We start from the raw sequence: 13,123 nt of genomic DNA, 5'->3' as shown, positions 1-13,123 counted from the left end.
ATAGATTAGTTCCTGGAATGTCACTGCTAAAAAATGTTATTTTTAACATTACTATCATTTAGAAACCATATTGTTAGGTGTCTGGGCATATCAAAGGCATTCTCCTAGGACTCAGTAACAGTGATAGGAGAGGTAGAGTTCAATGGAAGAACATGTTCAAAGTCAATCATTTCCTATGAGACCCCATAGACTTTAGTCCTGGCAACACAAATGTCACTTTTATGAGTTTAGTGTTGTCTAGCAGAAAGAACAAAGGCTTTCAAATCAGTAGTCTTGGGTGTGGATCTCTATTTTAAATATTTAGACTAGTCAATCTGGAGACTACTGCTCTTCTCTGTTCCTCAATTTATTTATCTATGAAATAAGGGACAGGGGAGTATTCTCTTTGAAAGTTTAAGAGAATTAATTAGTTAATATATAAGAAAGCAGAACCCAAGAAAGATCCAGATACTGAACGGAGTATTGAATAAAATCCCAGGATGGTGCCCTTTATAGAGATGTACTAAATATTGAATTTCTTGAAACAATGTTTAAACTTCCTTTAGAAATAATAAAATAAAATGAAACTTTGGTAGAAAAATATAGCACAATTATATCATAAGAAAAAAATGGTTTCTATTCCATGGTACAAAGAAAAGAAAAATCACATGAAATTTAGTAACTGGAATTTGGAAAATCACTGAGTTGTTAAAAGAGTTATTTTTCAAGCTGACATTGATAACAAACTGAACATGGTGGTGATGTTTTAAGAAAAGTACTTGGGGAAATATCAGAACAAAGGTAGACACCCGAAAAATAAACACAGAAGCCCATGTCCTACTAGAACAATTCAAAGAATCTTCTGACCCCAAAGTAAATGCCATGAGAGTCAGAAATATCTTGGTCTTTCCTAGCCACTTCATATTTTGAGCTTCCCTGGTGGATCAGATGGTAAAGAAACTACCCACAAAACAGGAGACCTGGGTTCAATTCCTGGGTCAGGAAGATCCCCTAGAGTAGGAAATGGCAACCCACTCCAGTATTCTTGCTTGGAGAATTCCGTGGACAGAGGGCCTGGTGGGCTACAATCCGTGAGGTCACAAAGAGTCAGACATGACTGAGTGGCTAACACTTTCACTAAGTTTGGACAGACACACCCCACAGAGGATAGTAATACCTGTGCTTTTAAAAGGAGGTTTAGTCTTAGTACCACCTTTGAAGCAAAATTACTTGGAAAATTTAGCCAGTAACTGATATATAATTAAGAAAATTGCCACATCATCCTATTCTAGGGATATCTCCTTGGAGGGCTTTGCTAAAAGCCATCAACATACTGGATAATATAGATAACATACTGGATAACATAGATAACAGTTTATTAAAAATGGAGGAGAAAATGTATGCAAGTGTCAATTCATGGTTATAAGTACAACCACTGAATCCTTTGGATATCTCATGGTTCATCAGCACCTATCCTGATAAAGATCTTTGGGTACTGGATCCATTTCAGAGAACAGGGAAGGAATTAAGGCTCAAGGTAAAATATGCCTTGCTAAGCAGGAAACTGCTTTAATTAAGAAGCCAAGCAAAGAAAGTAGTTACTGAAATAGTAGGCTATTCTAGTCACTGGGGAAAGAGCTGTAGCAAATAAGACTCCAAAGAGAACAGAAGTGGTTGTTGTTAGTCTTTTCTTAGAAACAGACAAAAAAATGAAGATGCTTAGTCTGAAACATTAACAGAGGGAGGTTTAGACCACACCCAAGAGCTCCATCCTAGGTGGTAGCCCTACATGAGAACTACCAACTGCACTAGATCAGTTAATTTGCAGCCACATGTTCTCCCTCCTTACAGGAGCCTATTGAGAGTAATAACAGCGTCACAGGAAATAAGTGGTAAACCTGGGACTCATCTCCCAGTTTTTAGCTTTTGTATTTTAATTCCAAATCCTGAATTATCAGCACTATGAAATCACTATATCTTCTTGGTATAGAGAAATTTTACAATCAGCATGATTATAAAGATTATTATATATAAAGGGAGCTTAACATTATTCCTTCTTTTCACTGATGAAAACCTATCCCACATTCAAGCAGCATTATGACATTTCTGTTACACCATTAAATAACTGCCTGGGAAACAACAGCCTGAGACATTTCAGTTTAATTAGTTCATGCCAATCACATGCATATCATCATCCCTTTAATAAATTGTGGTTGTCTTCATCAAATCACTTTTCATAGCACAGTATAATTTGCATAAACTTAAGAGAACTAACCAGAACACTGACTACATTCATACTCACAAACTACAAACATATATGCAAATTACATGCTGTTGTTTAGTTGCTAAGTCATGTCTGACGCCAGGCTCCTCTATCCATGGGATCTTCCAGGCAAGAATACTACAAACAAATTTGCATATTACATGTACTAGAAATATATATGTATATACACATTCAGAGAAAACAAACCATGAACCTTTAGCAAGATCAATCCTAGCCCCTGAGGACCTATAAAAACACTATCAGTGTTTGTCTATTGCAATGGAACTGCTGCTTCTTAATCATTTTAACACAGGCAGATAGAGGCCCACTTCTCCTGACAGTGATGCTTTGCCTAAAGGCCATGTTCTATATCTAAATGATTATTTAAGAGCACAGACAACAACTCTGTGAACTCAAGTTAAAAAGATATAGAGCCTCACCCCTGCCCTGCTATGGTCAAGATATTGTAGAGCCTGTTAGAGGGAAACAAAGCCTTCTGTAAAAATCAATTTTCAGTTGTCAAAGTCTGTATTTTGTGAAAATTCACAAGCAAAATCTAAGATCTGGTAGTAAGTGTGTGATGCAAAACTCAGACCTCCCAGTGAAATAAGATCACATCAAAGGAGAACAAAGGATCCCAATTATAGCAAAGCCATTTATTTAGTCACATTGATTAAGGGTTATGATTTGTTCCTGAGAAAAGGGAAATAGTAGGCTACTTAGATATTTTTTGTAATTCTTTACATAGATAAATATGATAAGTTAATGCAGTATTTTTCTTGCACATAGGGGGACCAGTTCTCAACAAATTCTATTATCTTCCTGATAAAGTCCATAGGTAAAAAACATTGTCACATAAGGTTTAAAAGACTGTTGAATCAGAAAGAAATATTCCTCTGATACACAGTGGGCCAAACATTGTACACAACATTTCTTGCAGAACACAAGCTAGTTGTGCATCATGTGACAAAAGCCACCTGTGAGATGTGAACATGCCAAGTGTTTTTAACCTGAAGTTCAGAAACTTTTATTTTACCTTTAGGAAATTTGTAAATCTCTTGAAATTACTGTATGTGCAAAATGTATGTGTTTGTGCATTTTTCTGTAAAAAGATTCCTCAGTTTTCACCGTTTCCTCATAGGAATCTGTGACACCCCCTCAAAAAAAGATTAAGCACAACTAAAGTAGAGTACTATATGTAAAAAAAGCATATACATACCACTTTAAAAAGCAACATTGAAAGGCAAAGATCCTCTCTATTACCATCTTCAGTACAGAAAAAAAAAAAAAAGGCAAAACAAGCATTCATTGGGGGAGAAAGCAAAAAGAGGAGAAATACTCCAATAATAAATAGAAACAGAATTTTTTGCTCAACAAAAGGTTATATTGTTAGTCGTTCAGTCATGTCCAAGTCTTTACAACCCCATGGACTGTAGCCCACCAGGCTACATGGACTTCTCCAGGCAAGTTTACTGAAGTGGGTTGCCATTTCCTTCTCTGGGGGATCTTCCCAACCTAGGAATCAAACCCACGTCTCCCACATTACATGCAGATTCTTTACTGTCTGAGCCACCATAATATATATTTAATATATAATTATATTATATTATATTCAGCCCAAATTATATTATTATCAGATTTTCTGGATTGTATTTAAAGGAAAGTCAGTCACCTAAAACACAAAGGCAAACAAACAAGCAGATATAATGGTGGGTTGTAGCTTTTCCAACATGTTTTTTGTTGTGGTTTTTCCCTCTTTTTTAGGGAATTATTTTGTTTTCTTTCCAGCTTTGGGCTTCCCTTGTGGCTCAGCTGGTAAAGGAGAGCATTGGTGGTTCAGTGGCAGAATTCTCACCTGCCATGCAGGAGGCCCGGGTTAGATTCCCGGCCAATGCAACACGATGTTTGGGCTTCCATAGTGGCTCAGATGGTAAAGCGTCTGCCTGAAATGCGGGAGACCCAGGTTCAATTCCTGGGTCGGGAAGATCCCCTGGAGAAGGAAATGGCAAACCCACTCCAGTACTCTTGCCTAAAAAATTCCATGGACAGAGGAGCCTGGTGGGCTATAGTCCATGGGGTCACAAAGAGTCGGACTCGACTGAGTGACTTCACACTCACTCACACTTCCAGCTTTACCAAGATATAATTATAGCACATAACATTGGGTAAGCTTAAGATGTACAATGTGGTGATTTATACATTTATATATTTCAAAATTGCCATGAAATGTTATTTAACACTTTCATTACATCATGTGATTACCATTTCTTTTTTTGGTGAGAATTCTTAATATCTAACTCTTAGTAAATTTCAAGTATATAATACAGTTTTATCATCTTTTTCTTTAAAAGCAGATGGGTGAATAGATTCTCATCTCAATTTTTCAGGAAAATAGGGAAATGATGGCTGATTAATGCATTTAGCAAGCATATAGTAGAAAAGTTCAAAGAATAAACATGGGTTCACTTCAAAATTTTTTAAAAAAAGCAAAGAGAGAAAGGAAAAAACTGAGGAAGGTTAGGCATGTAAATTGTAATGTTAAACTAAATATAATTAGATCCAACTTGGCCCTTCTCCCAGAGTTCATAAACCCACATCAAGAAACCCTCCAGGGAGTGATATAGTCAAATTGTGTCTTCCCTTAATGACCCATTTAAATGACCAGCCCTGTCCTACCTGCTCTCATTTTTCTCTGTTTATACCATTCACCTTTCCTTTTAAGTACTTCACTGTTTGCCTGTGTCCAAAGTGTTTATTAGAGCAACTTGAAACTAAAGCAAAATAGATTCTAGAATGTCTCAGGTGGCTTACTGTGAAATAAGCCCAGAGGATTCTCCATACCATAGGCCTAATCTCCAGAAATAAAAGATTATACCACAGCTTTATTCTAACTATGAGAAGAGAATTTCTCCCATTCCAGTGTCTCTGACCTTTTGGTCTCATTTAAGAGGGGGAGGGGAAATCTTTATCACTAGAAACAATTAAAGACTATAGCCCAAAAATGCAAGTACACCACATTTATAAGATCAGAGGATGTTTGCCCTCCCCTACTCCTAACCACCCAGGGTTTGAGCATAACAACAATAGATTACACCTAAAAGAACTGTGAAACAGATACTCTCATAGAGGAGGTGTATTTAAGGAAACCCAAAGTCAAAAGAGAAAACAAAAAAAGGACACTAGAAGCTGACACCTATAGCTACAGAAAACATTTTTTAAAACTCAGCTCCTAGGAGATTAACATAAAGCTTTCCACTTAAGCCCTTTTACTTCAGTTCTTATTATCCCATACAATATTTCTGGTTTTCAACAAATAATTACAAGATATTAAAAAAGGCAGTTTCTACTTTTGTCTGAAGAAACAGAGCAAATATGAGAATTAGATTCAGATGCAACACAGGTGTTGGAAGTATCAGAGTATTTTATATAATTGTGATGAGGGCTAAGGGCTTCAGTGGAAGAAGTAAACAACATGCAGCAACAGATGGGCAATGGAAGCAGAGAGATGAAAGTTCTAAGAAACAATCAAAAGGAAATACTAGAGATCAAAAGCACTATAACAGAAATGAAGAGTACCTTTGATGCGCTCATTTATAGACTGGACACAACTAAGAAAAGAAATATTGAGTTTGAAGATCTATCACTAGAGACCTAAAGCTGAAATGAACAAAAGAAAAAGAATGGAAAATAAAATGAAATCCAAGTCTGCTATGGAAAATGTGCAGAATGTATGGACATACATGTAACTGGATTATAAGAAAGGAGAAGAGAGAGAATTATTTGCATGAGAGCTTTCTAAAGCTAATACAGACACCAAACCAAAAGTTCAGGAAGTTCCAAAAACATCAAATAGGATAGATTAAGTGAAAACTAAACCTAGACATTTCAAATTCAAACTTCAGAAAACCAAAGACAAAGAATAAATCCTGAAAGAATCCAAAGGTAAAAAAAATGCCTTAGCTATATAGGAACAAGGATAAGAATTACTGTGGACTTCTCATCAGAAACCATGCAAGAAAGAAGAGAGAAGAGTGAACTATTTAAAGTGTTAAAAACACAAAATGCCACCAACCAAGCATTCTATACCTAGTAAAATTATCCTTAAAAAGGGATGAAGAAATAAACATTTTCTCAAACAAAAATAAAAGAATTCATTGCCAGCCAAATACCCTTAAAGAAGTGGTATGCAAAGTTCTTCAAGAAGAAAAATAGGTCAGAAACTCAGAAATATACCAAAAAAAGCATGTGAGAGAAGGAATAAGTATTGGGCTGGCCAAAAATTTCATTTGGATTTTTCCATAAGATGCTACAGAAAAACTCAAATGAACTTTTTGGCAACTCAATAAATGCAAAAGATCTTATTTTTCTTATTCTTAGTTTATCTGAAGTAGAGTTTATTTAAAGAAAAAATAGTAATATATTAGATGATCATAGCATATGAATAAGTAAAATGAATGGTAGCAATGGAATAAGGAAAGTGAGAGGAAAATTCAATTTAAGATACTAGTTATTATACATCAATACATCAAGAAATTTCCCTCGTGGCTCAGACATAAAGACTCTGCCTGCAATGCTGGATACTCAGGTTTGATCCTTGGGTTATAAAATCCCCAGAGAAGGAAATGGCAATCCACTCCAGTATTCTTGCTGGGAATTCCCATGGACATAGGAGCCTTGTGGGCTACAATCCTTAGGGTCACAAAGAGTTGGACACAATTTAGCAACTAAACAACATTACACACCAAGCAGCGTAGTGTTAAAGGTGGACTTAATTCCACTAATGAGGGATCCTGCAAAACTGCCATGAATTGATACATGTGCCAAAGCTGAAACCAAGAGCTTCTTCCTATGCCAATTTTCTGTATTTAACATCATTCCTCAAAACACCCATCCATGTCTCCTGAACAATAAATTTCCTACTTTGGTGAATGGTAGGAGACAAGATTGTTGACTTCAATTATGTGACATGGGTTCTTGAAACATATTTTTTTGCATTGGATAAGAGAATTAGTGTTTAGATTATAAAATGTTATGATTACCAAGAAATTATAGCATTTTTCTAAGTGTTACAATTGTGAGTTGTATTATAGTTGTGCTATGATATTTTCCTATTGACACATATTTCTTTGGAAAATTAGAGATGTGAGATTGGATTAATATAACTTTGGGGGTTCTCATGTACTCTACCTTTTCCAGAGAAATGACTCGGCTACATTTGCTGGTAGAAACAAGAGAGCCATCAATAACTTGTGCAGGATTTCTCTGGTTGAGAATAAACACAAGAAAATAAGGAAGAAATGATATCTGAATTATAATTTCTTCAAAGTAGAGAGATTTCATTTTGGAAGTTAATATACTTTAACAATAAGAGAAAAGAAATGTTATGGTTTGGATTTTAATCTCCCTTTTGGAAATTAATCATGGAAAGAGAATTCGCAACCTTTAATTTGTAGCTTTTTTTTTTTTTTAACATAGTACACCATATACTGATTCTTATATAAAACAACATAAGTGGCCATAGTTTGATATGAGAAATAAAATGGTGAGTGAATATTTAATGTAACATGTGATGCACTTTTAGTTAAAATTAGTTATTACCAGACACTAACTCAAACATTAAGGAACAACATCTGAACGATTTGCTTCTTTATCATCATTCAGTAGATTATGGCTATGGTCTGACTAGCTACACTGAAACCTGAAGTATACTCAATGACACAGAAAGAAATAATATGGCTAAATATAACTGATGCAACAATATATTCTTTATAAGGTAATGAGGTAAAGTATTGAGAGTTAACACATTTTCACCATAACCTAAACTTAAATAAAGACAGTAAATCTATGGTGTTGTTCTCTGTTCTGGCAAATTTCTCACTTCATTAAAAGCTACCATGAGGATCAAGAAATGAGGGGGAGTTGCATCTTACTACCTGTACGTGTATTCAGTTCAGTTCAGTCGCTCAGTCGTGTCCGACTCTTTGCGACCCCATGAATTGCAGCACGCCAGGCCTCTCTGTCCATCACCAACTCCCAGAGTCTACACAAACCCATGTCCATCGAGTCAGTGATGTCATCCAACCATCTCATCCTCTGTCGTCCCCTTCACCTCCTGCCCCCAATCCTACCCAGCACCAGGGTCTTTTCCAATGAGTCAACTCCTCGCATGAGGTGGCCAAAGTATTGGAGTTTCAGCTTCAACATCAGTCCTTCCAATGAACACCCAGGACTGTTCTCCTTTAGGATGGATTGATTGGATCTCCTTGCAGTCCAAGGGACTCTCAAGAGTCTTCTCCAACACCACAGTTCAAAAGCATCAATTCTGTGGCACTCAGCTTTCTTCACCATCCAACTCTGACATCCATACATGACCACTGGAAAAACCATAGCCTTGACTAGATGGACTTTTGTTGTAAAAGTAATGTCTCTGCTTTTAAATATGCTATCAAGGTTGGTCATAACCTTCCTTCCAAGGAGTAAGCGTCTTTTAATTTCATGGCTGCAATCACCATCAGCAGTGATTTTGGAGCCCAAAAAATAAAGTCTGACATTGTTTCCACTGTTTCCCCATCAATTTCCCATGAAGTGATGGGACCAGATGCCATGATCTTAGTTTTCTGAATGTTGAGCTTTAAGCCAATTTTTTCACTCTCCTCTTTCACTTCCATCAAGAGGCTCTTTAGTTCTTCTTCACTTTCTGCCATAAGGGTGGTGTCATCTGCATATCTGAAGTTATTGATATTTCTCCCAGAAATCTTGATTCCAGTTTGTGTTTCTTCCAGCCTAGCGTTTCTCATGATGTACTCTGCATATGTGTTTAGTAAGCAGGGTGACGATATACAGCCTTGATGTACTCCTTTTCCTATTTGGAACCAGTCTGTTGTTCCATGTCCAGTTCTAACTGTTGCTTCCTGACCTGCATGCAGGTTTCTCAAAAGACAGGTCAGATGGCCTGGTATGCCCATCTCTTTCAGAATTTTCCACAGTTTATTGTGATCCACACAGTCAAAGGCTTTGGCATAGTCAATAAAGCAGAAATAGATGTTTTTCTGGAACTCTCTTGCTTTTTCGATGATCCAGCGGATATTGGCAATTTCATCTCTGGTTCCTCTGCCTTTTCTAAAACCAGCTTGAACATCTGGAAGTTCACAGTTCACATATTGCTGAAGCCTGGCTTGGAGAATTTTGAGCATTACTTTAGTAGCATGTGAGATGAGTGAATTTGTGCGGTAGTTTGAGCATTCTTTGACATTGCCTTTCTTTGGGATTGGAATGAAAACTGACCTTTTCCAGTCCTGTGGCCACTGCTGAGTTTTCCAAATTTGCTGGCATATCGAGTGCAGCACTTTCACAGTATCTCTTTCAGGATTTGAAATAGCTCAACTGGAATTCCATCACCTCCACTAGCTTTGTTCGGAGTGATGCTTTCTAAGGCCCACTTGACTTCACATTCCAGGATGTCTGGCTCTAGGTGAGTGATCACACCATCGTGATTATCTGGGTCGTGAAGATCTTTTTTGTACAGTTCTGCTGTGTATTCTTGCCACCTCTTCTTAATATCTTCTGCTTCTGTTAGGTCCCTACCATTTCTGTCCTTTATCGAGCCTATCTTTGCATGAAATGTTCCTTTGGTAACTCTAATTTTCTGGAAGAGATCTCTAGTCTTTCCCAATCTGTTGTTTTCCTCTGTTTCTTTGCATTGATCATTGAGGAAGGCTTTCTTATCTCTCCTTGCTATTCTTTGGAACTCTGCATTGAGATGGGAATATCTTTCCTTTTCTCCTTTGCTTTTCACTTCCCTTCTCTTCCCAGCTATCTGTAAGGCCTCCTCAGACAGCCATTTTTGCTTTTTTGCATTTCTTTTCCATGGGGATTGTCTTGATCCCTGTCTCCTGTACAATTTGGCATACTTCACTAGATAAAATGGTGGTAAGAATAAAGTAAAATTAACTTCAGCCACGTTTCAGTCTTACCAGTCCTCAAACCATTCTTTGGGTGAACCTAGTTCATAGTTATATAAGAGTATTTGCAAACAGAATATCAAACTTCATAGATGCTGGAATAAGATTTTTCTGGAAATCTGTTAACATCTCCCAGTGAAAATAGTACATCTTTGAACCTTCAGAGTCTTAGCTATTGGCTCAATAAACCTACAGAAAGCACTAAAAAATAAAAGAATGGAGGTAGAAGCAAAATCTCCGACCACCCTTCCCATGAGGAATAGACTCTAGTCTTCATTCTTGGTTGTAATGAACAGTATTTCAGATTGTAATGAATTAAGCAAAAAGAAGAAAATTATAGATCATAGGTAGATAAAAAGATATATATTATTCTATATAATGGTATATCTATGTGTGTGTGTGTGTATTTATATATACACACACAGTTTATATAACTAGGAAATATAGGGATTGAGTTGGGCAGGGGAACTCCAAACCAAAAACAGTATCATTAACTTTAGATTTTATTCCTCAATGTGTTTTGCTTCTATTACTTATTACAAAATAGGAGAAAATAAAATCTCAGATAAAATAAAAACTCATTCCTATATATAGCTGCAGTAGAGAGAGAAAAATCACAGCCAAGTCTGGATTTGCATAATTCCAGATCTATCATCTCATAAGAAAGCTTTTCTTTCTCCCTGTCTCCAAATGGCAATGTGGCAGACAGTTAACTAAGCCAGGAATTTTCCCCTAGATGGGCATGGATGCTTCATTCTCTGTTCTTCTGTTTCCTGACAATAAGAGAACCAGGCTCAGCATGAAAGCTGATTTAACCATTTCCTCCCCTCTTCAGTTATGTGCTCTGAGCTTTTTGGGTTGGAAGTCACTGGTGATTTGGAGAACAAAGCATATTTGTGCTTGAGCCAAGTATCCCTAATTAGTTTACCACAAAGCTCTGTATTTAGAGTCACAGACACTAATAAAATGGTACACCTTCTTTGCCCTAAAGATTAGAGACTGATGAATTTATAGAGAGTCTTTTCTTGTATTGTTGGAACAGGGTGTTTGCTACGACCAGTGCATTCTCTTGGCAGGACTCTATTAGCCTTTGCCCTGCTGCATTCTGTACTCCAAGGCCAAATTGGCCTATTACTCCAGGTGATTCTTGACTTCCTAATTTTACATTCCAGTTCCCTATACTGAAAAGGACATCTTTCTGGGTGTGTTACTTCTAAAAGGTCTTGTAGGTCTTCACTGAACTGTTCAACTTCAGCTTCTTCAGCATTATTGGTCGGGGCATAGACTTTGATTGCCGTGATATTGAATGGTTTGCCTTGGAAACGAACAGAGATCATTCTGTCGTTTTTGAGATTGCATCCAAGTACAGCATTTCGGACTCTTTTGTTGACAATGATGGCTACTCCATTTCTTCTAAGGGATTCCTGCCCACTGTAGTAGATATAATGGTCATCTCAGTTAAATTCACCCATTCCAGTCCATCTTAATTCACCGTTTCCTAGAATGTCGATGTTCACTCTTGCCATCTTCTGTTTGATCAATTCCAATTTGCCTTGATTCATGGACCTAACATTCCAGGTTCCTATGCAATATTGCTCTTTACAGCATTGAAACTTGCTTCTATCACTAGTCCCATCCAAAACTGGGTGCTCTTTTTGCTTTGGCTCCATCCCTTCATTCTTTCTGGACTTACTTCTCCACTGATCTCCAGTAGCATTTTGGGCACCTACCAACCTGGGGAGTTCATCTTTCAGTGTCCTATCTTTTTGCCTTTTCATACTGTTCATGGGGTTCTCAAGGCAAGAATACTGAAATGGTTTTCCATTCCCTTCTCCAGTGAACCACATTCTGTCAGACCTCTCCACCATGACCCATCCAACTTGGGTGGCCCCACATGGCATGGCTGTGTTTCATTGAGTTAGACAAGGCTGTGGTCCACGTGATCAGATTGGCTAGTTGTCTGGGATTGTGGTTTCAGTCTTACTGCCCTCTGATGCCCTCTCTCAGTGCCTACCATCTTACTTGGGTTTCTCTTACCTTGGACGTGGGGTATCCCTTCACGGCTACTCCAGCAAAGTGCAGTCGCTGCTCCTTAACTTGGACGTGGGGTAGCTCCTTTCGGCTGCAGCCCCTGACCTTGGATGTGGAGTAGCTCCTCTCGGGTGTACTTTGACTATGGCTCAGATCATGAACTCCTTATTGCCAAATTCAGACTTAAATTGAAGAAAGTGGAGAAAACCACTAGACCTTTCAGGTATGACCTAAATCAAATCCCTTATGATTATACAGTGGAAGTGAGAAATAGATTTAAGGGACTAGATCTGATAGACAGAATGCCTGATGAACTATGGACTGAGGTCCGTGACATTGTACAGGAGACAGGAATAAAGACCATCTCCAAGAAAAAGAAATGCAAAAAATCAAAATGGCTGTCTGAGGAGGGCTTACAAATAGCTGTGAAAAGAAGGGAAGCGAAAAGCAAAGGAGAAAAGAAAAGATATTCCCATCTGAATGCAGAGTTAGAAAGAATAGCAAGGAAAGATAAGAAAGCCTTCCTCAGTGATCAATGCAAAGAAATAGAGGAAAACAATAGAATGGGAGAGACTAGAGACCTCTTCAAGAAAATTGAGACAGCAAGGGAACATTTCATGCAAAGATGGGCTCAATAAAGGACAGAAATGGTAGGGACCTAACAGAAGCAGAAGATATTAAGAAGAGGTGGCAAGAATACACAGCAGAATTGTACAAAAAAGATCATCATGACCCAGATAATCATGATGGTGTTATCACTCACCTAGAGCCAGACATCCTGGAATGTGAAGTCAAGTGGGCCTTAGGAAGCATCACTACAAGCAAAGCTAGTGGAGGCGATGAAATTCCAGTTGAGCTATTTCGAATCCTGAAAGATGATGCTGTGAAA

The 13,123-nt window shown here is 37.6% G+C and overlaps 1 non-coding gene across 1 annotated transcript; it reads left to right on the top strand.

Annotated features, from left to right (window-relative positions):
* Positions 1-4,067: 4,067 nt before the first annotated feature.
* TRNAG-GCC (transfer RNA glycine (anticodon GCC)) lies at positions 4,068-4,138 on the top strand. The gene has a single exon. It is a non-coding gene; the product is annotated as a tRNA-Gly (tRNA).
* Positions 4,139-13,123: the final 8,985 nt, after the last annotated feature.

The sequence above is a fragment of the Giraffa tippelskirchi genome, chromosome 3 (genome assembly GCF_054371585.1).
Source record: "Giraffa tippelskirchi isolate mGirTip1 chromosome 3, T2T-mGirTip1v1.2.pri, whole genome shotgun sequence".
NCBI lineage: Eukaryota > Metazoa > Chordata > Mammalia > Artiodactyla > Giraffidae > Giraffa > Giraffa tippelskirchi.
Note: the sequence above shows the minus strand (reverse complement) of the source record. Positions and strands in the feature narration are given on the sequence as shown.